Source organism: Nannobrachium achirus (genome assembly GCF_963921795.1).
Source record: "Nannobrachium achirus genome assembly, chromosome: 18".
Taxonomy (NCBI): domain Eukaryota; kingdom Metazoa; phylum Chordata; class Actinopteri; order Myctophiformes; family Myctophidae; genus Nannobrachium; species Nannobrachium achirus.
The window spans coordinates 29,698,026-29,712,631 of NC_137825.1; the positions used below are offsets into that span (position 1 = coordinate 29,698,026).

General features: G+C 41.8%; 1 protein-coding gene across 1 annotated transcript in view; it reads left to right on the forward strand.

Annotated features, from left to right (window-relative positions):
- The window catches only part of myo1d (myosin 1D), a 155,232-nt gene that overhangs the window by 20,739 nt on the left and 119,887 nt on the right, over positions 1 to 14,606 (forward strand). The window lies entirely within an intron of this gene.

Consider the following 14,606-nt stretch of genomic DNA (forward strand, 5'->3'; position numbering starts at 1 on the left):
ACCCCAAGGGTTACTACAGGGGGTCCTCCAAATCTTCCAATCATTTTTATATTAACAACTTGAACCCTAGTGTCCATATTCAGAGAACTGTAGACAAAAATAGCAGATCTACAAGCTCACAAAGCCTCACACTGCGAGGCAAAGGGGTTTGGTGTAGAGGGGAAAAAGAGCAGACTAAGTACAGAGTAAAAGTTTATTAGGTAATGACGGCTCAAGTGGTTAAATATCTGAAAACACAAATTAACATGAATCCAAAATACACTGATGATTGTGCTGTCAAACAATGAAACTATATGGAATCTATGATAGGTTGAGTCTTTTCTTCATCTCTCTCTCAACTAAGGGGTCCTCGGCCTGAAAACGTTGAAGACCCCTGCTTTAAAGGACCACGCCAGCGGTCTGGTGTGCTTTGTCCGTAAACAATGACTCAAGTATATTTGACATTACTACTGACCATTTTCCAAAGCATAGTGTGGTTTGGGTTTTGGAAGCCACTGGATTCCGTTCATTTCAGTGTGGTAAAATCAACTTGCAGAGACTTGTAACTTGTTTGAGTTGAGTAATCCAACACACTTAATAGCATTGTGCAGTTTCTTTTGTCAAAGTAGCCCTTGAGAAAAGATATTTTCAAATGAAATTCAAATGTCTTTTAAACTTTAGCATTGAAGAAAATGTTAACAAACTAGTCAATGGTTGTGTGATGTATGGCCAAAGCTTTGAATAGATTGACACCAGTATGGTCCTGCATTGTGCAATATATATTCTTTAAGTCTCGCTTTGGCTGTTGGTGACAAGGAGTCAGGGCAAAGTGCTGCAGGGGAGTGGGATTTCTGTCTTTTGAAACGCTACATCTTGTTATCATAGATAGTTCATATTTACTGCTTTGTTGCTCGGCTGATACAGACAACGAGCCACTCCAACCTTACCTTACTTATCAGTAGGGGCCACGTAGCACATAGTGCATCTCTAAACTTTACATCCATGTCCTTGTCTCAACTCCCCACTAATCTGTTCTTTCTCAAGCTATAGTCCTGGGTCCAGTATGGGTAATGTGCCAGTTATCAGTGATTCTTCTTGCATGACCAGAGTAGCAGTACGTTTTAATCAGTCTGGGTCCTACATTGAAAGGCCAAACATTCTCATTAGTGTCCCCCTGGTCTGAAACAAGTCCACGAAGCTCTTCGCTAATCTGTGAAGAGCGTTCCCAGCAGACTGATATATTGTGGCCTGTAAATGCTCTCTAATCTCATCCTAACTGTGTTGTCATTGGAAATCCTCCCAAATGAGAACAGAACAGATGGAAGAGAAAAGCCAGAGTGCAACTGAGGCACTTCAGCTGATAGTTCTCTCTTTCTCTCTCTCTCTCTCTCCATCCCCACACTCTGTCTGTCTTCTCATTTCCTTTACTTTGTCGGGTTTTCTCCCTCACTCATTCTCTCACACACTGACACACACAATCGATTTGGTTTATTTGGAGCCATGTGGTCCTCAATACTCTGAGCAGATGATGGAGTTGGAGATGAATCACGGCTCCTATTTATAAGAGCAGGGTTTGGGAAAACACCGGACAGCTCTGGGACCTCTCTATGTTTACACACTGTACTGTATTGTTCCAAATGGCATGGCTTTCGCAAAGAGTCAAAGATTATGTTGAACCGTCTGGGTTTATGACGATACTTTGGTCTAATTCTGTGTTTGGGTGTTCCTGAAAACGGAATGCAAAAACCACAATGATATAATGACACTCCCCAAGTGACATTTGCTTAAATAATGCCCAGAGAGATTTTGCTTTGAAAGTCTACTGTCTTTCAGGGCTGCTAGAAATAATAACCAAATATAATTATGTAATATGTAAATAAAATAAAAAGAGGGTCACTTCATTTGAACTATCTGGAATCAATGTAACTCAACCAATTACTCAAACCAACTTCTTGTCAAAACAGACATCAACTCCTCACCCGATAGTGTGGATCTATATCTTAATTGTTTTCTTGGCAATCTTAACTTAAGAGGTCATACCGTTTACTCCAATCTCTAGGAGCAAGGAGCAAGACCTGACCTGGTCTTATAGGTAATTAGTACATTTTGAATCAATTCTGAACCGGCATACTTTAGATCAGATCAGAGATAGTCAAGAACGATACGTGCAATGCAATATTTCTTAGATGATAAAATGAGGATTGAATGACCTTGTTAATGTATTTTTCGAGGTTGGAAAATCTTCTACTGTGCAGGATTCCTATCCAGGATGTAGCAGTTATGCGGTATAAAGTGCTAAGTTATTGAGCCACCAGATCGCTCTGTGCTTTTGAATTGGCTCAGGTTGAGGTTGTTGCATGGCCAGGGGTGTCACAAGTGGGGGGGGGGGGGGGGGGGGCTGAGTTACTAGGGCCCAAGGTGGAGGGGCCTGGAATTATTGTATAATTTAGCTATTAAAAAATAGCAGATATACAAGCTCACCGAGTGCCGCGCTGCGAGCTTGTAAATCTGCTATTTTTGAAAACTTGTGAAAACGTGTGCAAATCTCTGAATATATGTATATTTTAAGCGAACATGTGTAACAAAAATGTTGCTTCTGGGGAGTCCCTGGAACTGAATATTTTGATATGGGGGTCCGTGGCCAAATACATATCATTTTGGGGGTCCTTCACATGAAAAGGTTTGAGCACCACTGACATAGAAACATACGTTTCTATGTCACTCGGTGCCGCGCTGTGAGCTTGTATATCTGCTATTCTTCAATAGTTAAAGCACAAAATGTGGGTGAATCCTTGTACCCAGGGCCCAGAATTTGGTGCGACACAGCTGGCAGTCATGCTGGCAGTGGCAGGTCTCCTTGTGGGTTTGGGCGTGGATAAAGACTCGCCCAGAGAGGAAACTATATTCCTTCTGACTGTTCATGCATGAATGACAAATGTAACCTTTAAAGACCAACAAATGTCAGGCAAGTTAAAGAAAGTGTGCACCACAGAAGGTCAGCCTGGTTAGCATGTGTTGAAGATGAAAGATCTTTTTTGATCCAGGTTTTATCGGACAGTAATGAGTGGAGAAGTTAGATGAGAAATGGGGAAAGACTCAGGTACCCCACTACACATCCTATTTCACACTCCTGTAAACCATTCTTTTTTTTTTTTGGTAGAGTGGTAGAGTGCATATCAAGACAAGGCAATGAAAATAATTAAACAATTAAAGTCAACAGTATTTGCGTGACCACACCACAGTGAAAAATGATGCAGGAAAAGAGCAAAATGGCATGTCATCTGTTGAGAAGGAGCAGCAAGGCAGAGGAGGGTAGAACTGGACAAGTAAAGCTGATATACATCAGTTGAAAGAAAGTGCTTCAAAGTCTCCAATAATACCAATAACAACCATAACTAGAAAAATATTGTTCCTTCGAAACAATTGTGGGCTCGCTTCAAGCCAGAAAACAATGGCTATAAAAGCACAAAATGTCAAGATCGCAGGCAGTGCTCTCTTTGACGTTACTGACGTCAAAGATTGGTCCATTTTGTTCCAAAAATGTGTTGTGCAAAAGTTGACCCGCTGGTGGCGCTATAACAGGCCAATGTGAGAAGGTTGGTATCTGTTCCTTGACCTATTGGGAATGTGCTTGCAAGATTTCACGCACATCCCAGGCTGTGTTCATGATTTGAGGTGTTTTTGGCTTTGGACACTTTATCGCTGCTTGCAGCTATATTCATTATTATTATTTTATAATTTTTTTGTGTGCACTTCATAGGCATGTTAGATAAAGGTCCTTAGATTGCGTGTAGAATGTTTCATGCAAATTGCAAAAAAAATCCTAGAATAAAAACGGGTTTAAGCGTTTTACAAACTGCTCAAAATTATATAGCGCCCCCCTTTGGCCATTTGGGGTAAGATTGGTTTCAGTGATATTTGAACTAACCCTCTACACTATTTTGTCATGAAAATGTGACTTTGCTTGTATGTTTTAGAGGCAGAAGAATAATTTGCATAAAAATGCAATATTGTTTGAATTATTTAAAAAAGCATGTTTCAATGTTAAAGAAATCCGATCTGACAGATCTTTAGATATCGGTCCAAAGTTCACGTAAAAAAAGTTTTGTGCACGTGACGCGAAAATTCCAGAATAAAAGCGGGTTTACGCGTTTTACAAACTGCTCAAAGTGGCGGAAAATCGAAGGGCGGAGCTTACTTAACAACGACACAGATGTCTTCCGCTTGAGTCAAAGCACGCGTGTAACAAGTTGCATGTCTTCAAACGAAACGAGTCATGACTTATGCCCGTTTGAAGTTTGAATTTTCAGACGCTTCGTATAGCGCCCCCCTTTGGCCGATTGGAATAAAATTGGTTTCAGTGATACCTTGACTAACCCTCCACATCTTTGCCAAATGCCATGAACGTGTAACTTTGCATGTATGATTTAGAGGCCGAAGAATAATTTGCATAAAACCGCAATATATATTGAATTATTAAAAAATTATATTTCACTTTAAAAGAAATCCAACCAGACAGTTTGACCGTATTGGTCCAAAGTTCATGTGAAAAAAGTTTTGTGCACTTGACGCGAAAATCCCAGGAGGAGATAGATTTTTACTGTTTTTCATATAATTCCGAATTGTGGGAGACCTAAAGGTCAGAGGTCAAAAGTTAGAGGGTAAAAGTTGTTCGGCATGAGGAGACGCATAAGTGTATACAGGTTTCATGGCTGTACCTAAAACACAGCATGAGCTATACCTGTTCAAAGTTCGCACTTTCGAAGGCTTCCTACAGCGCCACCATTTGGCCGATTGCTATAAAAAATAATAGCACACTTCGCCACTGTAAACTGAACACATTGATGTTTTTATTTTCATTTTCTCACTAAGTATGTAGGAGTAGAAAGGAACCGAAGATCCCGTCTACTGATTGCCTGCCTGATAGATAAATAACTAGAAAATATTGTTCCTTCGAAACAATTGTGGGCTCGCTTCAAGCCAGAAAACAATCGCTATAAAAGTACAAAATGTCAAGATCGCAGGCAGTGCTCTCTTTGACGTTACCGACGTCAAAGATCGGTCCATATTGTTCCAAAAATGTGTTGTGGAAAAGTTGACCCGCTGGTGGCGCTATAACAGGCCAATGTAAGAAGGGTGGTATCTGTTCCTTGACCTATTGGGAATGTGCTTGCAAGATTTCACGCACATTGCAGGCTGTGTTCATGATTTGAGGTGTTTTTGGCTTTGGCCACTTTATCGCTGCTTGCAGCTATATTCATTATTATTTTTATTTTTTTTGTGTGTATGCACTTCATAGGCATATTAGATAAAGGTCCTTAGATTGTGTGTAGAATGTTTCATGCAAATTGCAAAAAAAATCCTAACGGGTTTAAGCGTTTCACAAACTGCTCAAAATGATATAGCGCCCCCCTTTGGCCAATTGGGGTAAGATTGGTTTTAGTGATATTTGGACTAACACTCTACATCTTTGCCAAATGCCATGAACATGTTACTTTGCATGTATGATTTAGAGGCAGAAGAATAATTTGCATAAAACTGCAATATTCATTGAATTTATTTAAAAAAGCATGTTTCAATTTTAAAGAAATCCGATCCGACAGATCTTTAGATATCGGTCCAAAGTTCACGTAAAAAAAGTTTTGTGCATGTGGAGCGAAAATTCCAGAATAAAAGCGGGTTTACGCGTTTTACAAACTGCTCAAAATGGCGGAAAATCGAAGGGCGGAGCTTACTTAACAACGACACAGATGTCTTCCGCTCGAGTCAAAGCACGCGTGTAACAAGTTGCATGTCTTCAAACGAAACGAGTCATGACTTATGCCCGTTTGAAGTTTGAATTTTCAAACGCTTCGTATAGCGCCCCCCTTTGGCCGATTGGAATAAAATTGGTTTCAGTGATACTTTGACTAACCCTCCACATCTTTGCCAAATGCCATGAACGTGTAACTTTGCATGTATGATTTAGAGGCCGAAGAATAATTTGCATAAAACCGCAATATTGATTGAATTATTAAAAATTTATATTTCACTTTAAAAGAAATCCGACCAGACAGTTTGACCGTATTGGTCCAAAGTTCATGTGAAAAAGGTTTCGTGCGCGTAACGAAAAAAACCCAGGAGGAGATAGATTTTTACTGTTTTTCATATTATTCAGAATTGTGGGAGACCTAAAGGTCAGAGGTCAAAAGTTAGAGGGTAAAAGTTGTTCGGCATGAGGAGACGCATAAGTGTATACAGGTCTCATGGCTGTATGTATAACACAGCATGAGCTATACCTGTTCAAAGATCGCACTTTCGAAGGCTTCCTACAGCGCCACCATTTGGCCGATTGCTGTAAAAAGTAATAGCACACTTCGCCACAGTAAACTGAACACATTGATGTTTTTAATTTCATTTTCTCACTACGTATGTAGGAGTTATAGGAAACCGAAGTTTGAAGGAGAACTTGCTCTAGTATAGTATAGTATAGTATAGTATAGAAATAATGACAACTAGAAAATATTGTTCCTTCGAAACAATTGTGGGCTCGCTTCAAGCCAGAAAACAATCGCTATAAAAGTACAAAATGTCAAGATCGCAGGCAGTGCTCTCTTTGACGTTACCGACGTCAAAGATCGGTCCATATTGTTCCAAAAATGTGTTGTGGAAAAGTTGACCCGCTGGTGGCGCTATAACAGGCCAATGTAAGAAGGGTGGTATCTGTTCCTTGACCTATTGGGAATGTGCTTGCAAGATTTCACGCACATTGCAGGCTGTGTTCATGATTTGAGGTGTTTTTGGCTTTGGCCACTTTATCGCTGCTTGCAGCTATATTCATTATTATTTTTATTTTTTTTGTGTGTATGCACTTCATAGGCATATTAGATAAAGGTCCTTAGATTGTGTGTAGAATGTTTCATGCAAATTGCAAAAAAAATCCTAACGGGTTTAAGCGTTTCACAAACTGCTCAAAATGATATAGCGCCCCCCTTTGGCCAATTGGGGTAAGATTGGTTTTAGTGATATTTGGACTAACGCTCTACATCTTTGCCAAATGCCATGAACATGTTACTTTGCATGTATGATTTAGAGGCAGAAGAATAATTTGCATAAAACAAATCCGATCCGACAGATCTTTAGATATCGGTCCAAAGTTCACGTAAAAAAAGTTTTGTGCACGTGGAGCGAAAATTCCAGAATAAAAGCGGGTTTACGCGTTTTACAAACTGCTCAAAATGGCGGAAAATCGAAGGGCGGAGCTTACTTAACAACGACACAGATGTCTTCCGCTCGAGTCAAAGCATGCGTGTAACAAGTTGCATGTCTTCAAACGAAACGAGTCATGACTTATGCCCGTTTGAAGTTTGAATTTTCAAACGCTTCGTATAGCGCCCCCCTTTGGCCGATTGGAATAAAATTGGTTTCAGTGATACTTTGACTAACCCTCCACATCTTTGCCAAATGCCATGAACGTGTAACTTTGCATGTATGATTTAGAGGCCGAAGAATAATTTGCATAAAACCGCAATATTGATTGAATTATTAAAAATTTATATTTCACTTTAAAAGAAATCCGACCAGACAGTTTGACCGTATTGGTCCAAAGTTCATGTGAAAAAGGTTTCGTGCGCGTAACGAAAAAAACCCAGGAGGAGATAGATTTTTACTGTTTTTCATATTATTCAGAATTGTGGGAGACCTAAAGGTCAGAGGTCAAAAGTTAGAGGGTAAAAGTTGTTCGGCATGAGGAGACGCATAAGTGTATACAGGTCTCATGGCTGTATGTATAACACAGCATGAGCTATACCTGTTCAAAGATCGCACTTTCGAAGGCTTCCTACAGCGCCACCATTTGGCCGATTGCTGTAAAAAGTAATAGCACACTTCGCCACAGTAAACTGAACACATTGATGTTTTTATTTTCATTTTCTCACTACGTATGTAGGAGTTATAGGAAACCGAAGTTTGAAGGAGAACTTGCTCTAGTATAGTATAGTATAGTATAGTATAGAAATAATGACAATAACTATAACTAAAGTGTGCTCGCCTATAGGCGAGCCCACAATAACACTCCACAATCCTAATCCATGGAAACCCTTGATCCACAGCCTCACCATCAGACCTCCTCCTCACATCTGATCAAAGTCACCTTTGCATCAAACTATTGTGACACTGTATTCCTTTCAATCCCGCTGACACCCCCTTCATTAACCACTCATCATTCATGTACTGTACATAATCATCTGTTTTGTCTTTTTCCATTGTTGGCATACATTAGACTTTCTTATCAACATAGGCTACAGTACCTGTTCACCTTTTTGGAATTGGAAACCACAACTATTAAACAAATAAGAAACTAGTTTAGCTGTTAGAACTTGATCTCTTCCTTTCTTCAAGTATGTCCCGTTTGCTCCTGCAATGTAAGATGGAAGCACTATCTTTACTGATAAGACCGAATTATTGAAATCCCAATCATGGAATTTAGTTGGACCATGCCACATACCTGTCTCAGGACTGCCATCTGCAAGTATTCAGTGGATAACTTGTCTCCAGTTTCTAAAGTATAGCTAACCACCCTGACATACCAATTTTGGGCATGTCATTATATGGTAAAAAAGTATTTTATTTTTCATTTATTTGTTAAGTGGCTCATTCTAAAAGGTGTAGTGCCATGGAATAGATTGTAGACACTTTGGCACGTCAGCAGTGTCAGGAGGGAAGCTTGGATGGCCAAGTGGCAAAGTCTCTGCCCCCCACCACAGACGTTGTGGGCTCAAATCCAGCGTTGTGCAACCGGCTTTGTCAAGCATCTACGAGAACACAATTTCCCTGTGTTCGGGTGCGGGAAGTCCATTAGGGGGCGGCATAACTCAGGGGTAGAGAAACCGTTATTAGAGCACAAAGGGTTCCCGAAGGGTTCCCAGTTCGAATCCGGGCTCCCCCTGAGTTAATGTCGAAGGGTCCTTGGGCAAGACTCTGAACCCCTAATTGCTCCCGGTGAGTAGCTTGGTGCCTTGCATGGTTTTCCTCCGGTGTATGAATGTGTGCGTGAATGGGTGAATGTAATGCACAATCTCTGTAAAGTGCTTTGGATAAAAAGCGCTATATAAATGCACCATTTACCATTTATTAGAAAACATTTAGGGCCAGGCCTATGTGATAGTAGTAATATTACTGATCACTTGTTTTACATGTCTGTGGCAAAAATAAAATATTGATGTCCATCGCAAGCTTGCATGGTGATGATCGGGGCAGCCATAGCTGAGTGGTTAGGGAGCTCTCCTGGGGAGCCAGAGCCCCTGGTTGTCCAAGTTACGATTCCAGGCCAGGCCAGCAATGTGTCTACGTGTGTCCCTGAGCAAGACTCCTAGCCCTTAATTGCTCCCTGAGCGAATGGCTGCTCACTGCTCCTAGTTGTTACAGGATGGGTAAATGCAGAGGACGGATTTCACAAAATCTGTAGGAGTAATATAAAAAAATGTGAGGCAGAAAAACTAGTTTTGCTCTGGGAGTGTGCATGCATGTGGGTCTTGCCTTTGGCCTGGCGGAGACAACTATAACAACAGAGGGAACTTGCCAGTTTGTGTAATGTATTTAGATGTTATAGTTTATGTACATGTACTACCACCACAATGGAAACAAGCTCCCAGGGCTTCTTGTGTTATTCTTTTAGCAATCATTGTAAACCGTACCTCTGTACAAACTGCAAATTGTTAATCAATCAATCAAAAACAACAATATAGTACTGTAGATGTTCTTACTCAAAGTGACAGTAGATAAAACCCTATTAGGAAATGTTATTACTGGGATGCAACAGGCAGTTTCTGGGTGGTCTCCATAACCAACCACCCAACCTGCTGTTCCTTATGTTCCTTACTTATTCAGTCACTTTCCTTGCCTCTTCCCATGTTGGATGGCAGCTTTCTAACCTACCCCTACCCCTATGCATAATAAACTGTGATCCCAGGGTCAGATACGCCCCACCATTCACCCGTAGAGCATTGTCAACATTCCCTCAGAAGCTTCTGTGCACGTGCGCTAAGTGGGCAGCTCGCCGTGTCGGCCCATGCAGGGTGAGAGAAGGAGGGCAGAGCTCAGACAAAGACCCCCGATTGACACCAGGACAATGGAGCGGGCACACAGCAGCCTTTCTCACTGTGACACGGAAAGGGGAGGGGGGGTAACAATGGGTCTTTCTATAACACCAGGGCAGGGTTAAGTGCTGGCATGCCTGCCAGCCAGCCAGCGCCACTGAGAAAAGTGATAATAGCAGACCTGACTTACGTATATGCAAATGGAATTTTAGTTAGTATGACAGAACAGGTTTACAAAATCTAACTTTTCTGTCATTTCTGCGAGCATTGATCAATTTAGCATTTAGTTTAACCACTTAAACCCCATGTTGACCGGGGTTCCCCGGGTGCTTGGCTCCCTCCTTCTTTCTGTCTACACTAGTCTACACCAAATCTCTGTTTGGCAAATGTTTGCTTATTTTTGGCGATTGTTCGCCTATTACTGTGTGCCATGCCCAGAATAGCAACTCGAGGGTTCATGAGGTGAAGTACTGGATTAAAAGTTAAAAGCGAATTAATCCACATTGTTTATGAAGTACTTTGTAAATTAAAAGGATCAGGACTTGAGATGATGGATTTGGAACTCTAGCCTGTCTTAACTAATTTGCTGCTATTTTAAACATAGGCTGAACTGTTTTCCTGCCAAATTGTCCTTACCTTTTAACGTGGGCACATGCACGCATCGTGCACGATCTGTGCGCTACTCATCTAGTAGACGTAGACTCGATGACAGCTTTCGAATAAAAAAACCCCCATTGAAATAGACATATCCGTTGCAAGGCTGTATCCCTGCTTATCCGCCAGTGTTTACATGAAAAAACATTGGAAACAGCCAGCTGTGCGCTATCGTAACACGTGGGCACGTGATACGATAGGCACATAGCAGACGATATGTGCGCAGATCATATGCCAGGCGGGTAGAGGAATCAAACAGCTACCAAATAAAAAAAAAACGCGTGAAAAAAGACCATTCTATGGCCGTGCAGCTCCTTCCTTTGTTTACAATGAAAAACCTATGGGACCGGAGCTACGATTGGACGTCAGACCGGATATGGAAACCTAGATCCGGTCCAAACCGGAAATACGACCGGATACAGTTAGGAGGCGGGCCTAAAGAGCCAGAATCGGCTATAATGAGCGATCATACTTTTAATCGTTTCATAATGATTAAAGCTAATTAAATCTTCGGGCTCCTCGGGCATTGCAGAGCGGTACAGCGGGAAATCTCCGGTTTCGACGGGGATCGCAGGAAATGAGTTAATAATGAAATCTTTGTCAGTCTGTTTTTTATTTCTGGATAGCAAGGATAGACCATAATGGTGTCAGTACAAGTCTATTCACAGCTTTGGCCCTATCCTATATCGTACATATAGACCATTTTCACATTCATTGCTTTATATTTTTCTGTGCTTTGTTTCAGATAGGTCAGTGTAAAGGGCTCACTGTGCACATTGCACAAAGCACTAACTTGCTCAGCCACTATAGCCACCCTGACTATACTTTTAAAATCAATCCGCACTTTAAAATGCTTCAAAGACACAAATGTACTGTATTTTCATTCTGAACTGAAACGATTGGAAGCACATGACCAGAGAATATTTAGAAAAATGATTGACTCAAGTGAGTCGTCATCAGTGGGTTAAACATGCCATCCAGACAACATGCCTGTAATGTTCTTTACAGATACTTACCACCAGACAAGCGTAACCTCCATGTAGCATTGTTTAACAGTGCAGCTTGCCAAGGTGCCTGTCCCGCCTTTAACATGCTGTGCTCATTCATATGCCACCCTGCATAAGTGTGAGCGGCTGAGCGCCCGGTCTCTGTGTGGCAGCAACTGGTGCCCAGCAGAGCGTGTGCATCATGACATGAGTACTCACTGTGAGTATGAGTGGCAGGTCATCCTTGTCTTCAGTTTTATGTGAGAGTCACACAACAAGGATGAGTGCCACGCGTTGATCGTCTAATAGCTCATTTTAATAGTAGATGGCTGTTGTGATGACCTGCACACACGCCCCCTCTTAGTTGGATATTATTAATACAGTTGACATGACCCTGCCCTTTCACTCCCTGTTTGTGTGTGTGTGGGTGGACCAGTGACTTTCTTTTACATTATTCAATCTTCATGCTGCGTAGGGGAACCCAACACCAGATAAGACGACATTGTTATGTTTAATCATTTAGTTCTGAGCTTAGTAACTCTGGCTTCTCTGCTTCCCGGTGTCTGCTATAATCCAACATATCATTACATAGACGTACTAGTTTATTATTCAGATCATATTTAATTACAGGCACAAGCCCACATGCTTTATATATATACACACACACCATAGAAATTCTCTTAAGGGAGAGAGATCATGGTACAGATTAGGGAGGATTAGAGGGATTAGAGAGGTCATGGCACACATTTATCAACAGTCAAGGTTTTCAGGGCAGAAGGACATGACGGTAGCGCTGTTGTTGCTTCACATTTCAGAACTCATCTTAATCTGCGTCTGTTATGTTTTGGTTACGGTTTCCTCAACCTTTAGCCAAGACCCGGTGTGCAGAGACCTGGTTTATTTTCATTGCGTCAGCACAGGGGAGCATAGAGGACTGTGGTACTGTCTCTACTGCTTTCCAGATTTGCTCTTGGATCCAGCACCTCACAAACCTCTCATTGTAGGACCGCTCTTCTGTGGGTTTATTTTTAGTGCAACTGTCTCGTCCTGTCAGCAGGACCTTTTGGAGGAACACTGGACTTCTGCGGCTCATTGGCCCATTCTATGCAGTGGACCTACGCCTTCTACAGTACATACTGTATCTATTATAACGTCGTTGTCGGGTGGAAACCTCGTATCTCCAAGTTTCAAATGTGTACGTTCTTTCGCAAAGTAAAGCCCTGCTTCATCATACAAGGCCGTCGCACAAAAGTAGTGAAAACACTAACAGCCGATCTACAAGCACACAACACCTCGCACCGTGAAGCGTTGTGTGCTTGTAGATCGGCTGTTTTCACTAGTTTAAATCATTTTTAAAATGATAAACGCAAAACGAACGGTTTTGGACATACAAGGTTTTCACCCGACAACGACGATATCTGATATTACTTGATATTGCACACAGAAATTGGTCGACACAGTTTAACACCTTGTCCGCCAGTTAAGCCCTGTATACTTTGTCTTACAACAAAAGGTGAAAATAGCTGATCTACGTTCACAACACATCCCCAAAATAGTGGACGCCAGGTTGAAAGTGGTTAAGTAGGCCTGGGCCAAAGGGTAGTGGTCCAGGCACCTAGGCTGGTAATCCAGCCCTTGCAGAGTTGCAGGTTCGAGTCCCGATCCTGACGACCTTTGCTGCGTGTCACCCCCCCATCTCTCTCCCCATTTCCTGTCAGCCTACTGTATACCTATCAATAAAGGCAGAAAAATACCCAAAAATATCTTTAAAAAAAAGAAAAAAGAAAGTGTTTAAGTAATGCTAATCTCAAATGATTAATATTAAGGCCTATTGATATGATATGAACCCTTTTTGGGGGGATGTGCCTGTTTGTTGGGCAGCAGCAGAGGTTGTGGTTGTGGTTGCAGGGATGAAGAAAAGAGCCATTCTTCTTCTGTGCTGGTCCTCGCTGAACGGAAGGAAGGAAGCCAGGGGCAGAGAGGGGGAGAAACACAGAAAAGAGACACAGTGAAATATGTGTGAGAGACCGACAGAGACCGACAGACTGACTGACAGAGACCTTAAGTGAGGTCTACAATAGAAACACAAGTGCCTGCAAACATGGTAAAATCCTGAGTATAAATGTCTATTCTGAGAGTGGAAAAACTGGACCTGTAAGTTTGGTATGTCACTGATAACCTTCCTGGGGTCACGCAGCACTGATAGACATGGCTCGCACGCACGCACGCACGCACACGCGTGCACGCATGCACGCACGCATGCACGCACACACACAGATACAAACACACCAAACAGATGCCATTGAAAGCCATCAGTGTTCACACGGACCAACTTGTCCCCTTCCTGGGTCGTGATAGTGAAGCATTGTTATATAGAGTGAGGTTTTGAAGTAGGATGTAGCCCAGAATGCATCACAGCTTGCAGGGCAAAGGCTTGGTGACCCCACTGCATTGTTTACTGTGATGATAAACCTGTCACATAGATAGAGAGAGTCAAGAGCTCACATATAATATGCAAACGTGTTGTGTACCAACCTGAGCAAACAGGTGTGGTGTGGATTAGATGTCATATTTTGTGGTGCAGTGTTTATATAGCTGGTCATTTAATACAAGCAAACAAGAGGTTATAAATGATAGTGGAAACATGATATCACCTCTGCTTTCTTTCTTGAAGGCGTGAAAAGACTATATTTGCTTTCTGTGACAATCTTTTCGATTTTTATTTGGGCTTTCCGTCTCATTCAGTGTTCCCAAGTGACCTGTTGAATGCTTCTTTTGTGACTTGTGACAAAGATGGGGCTTTGTAAAAGGCGCTAAGCAAAGCAACACTATCACCTTGAAGCCCTCGTAGCCTACATGAATGTTTATTCACTCTGTGATCATATAATGCAGTTGGAACGACGATGATAAC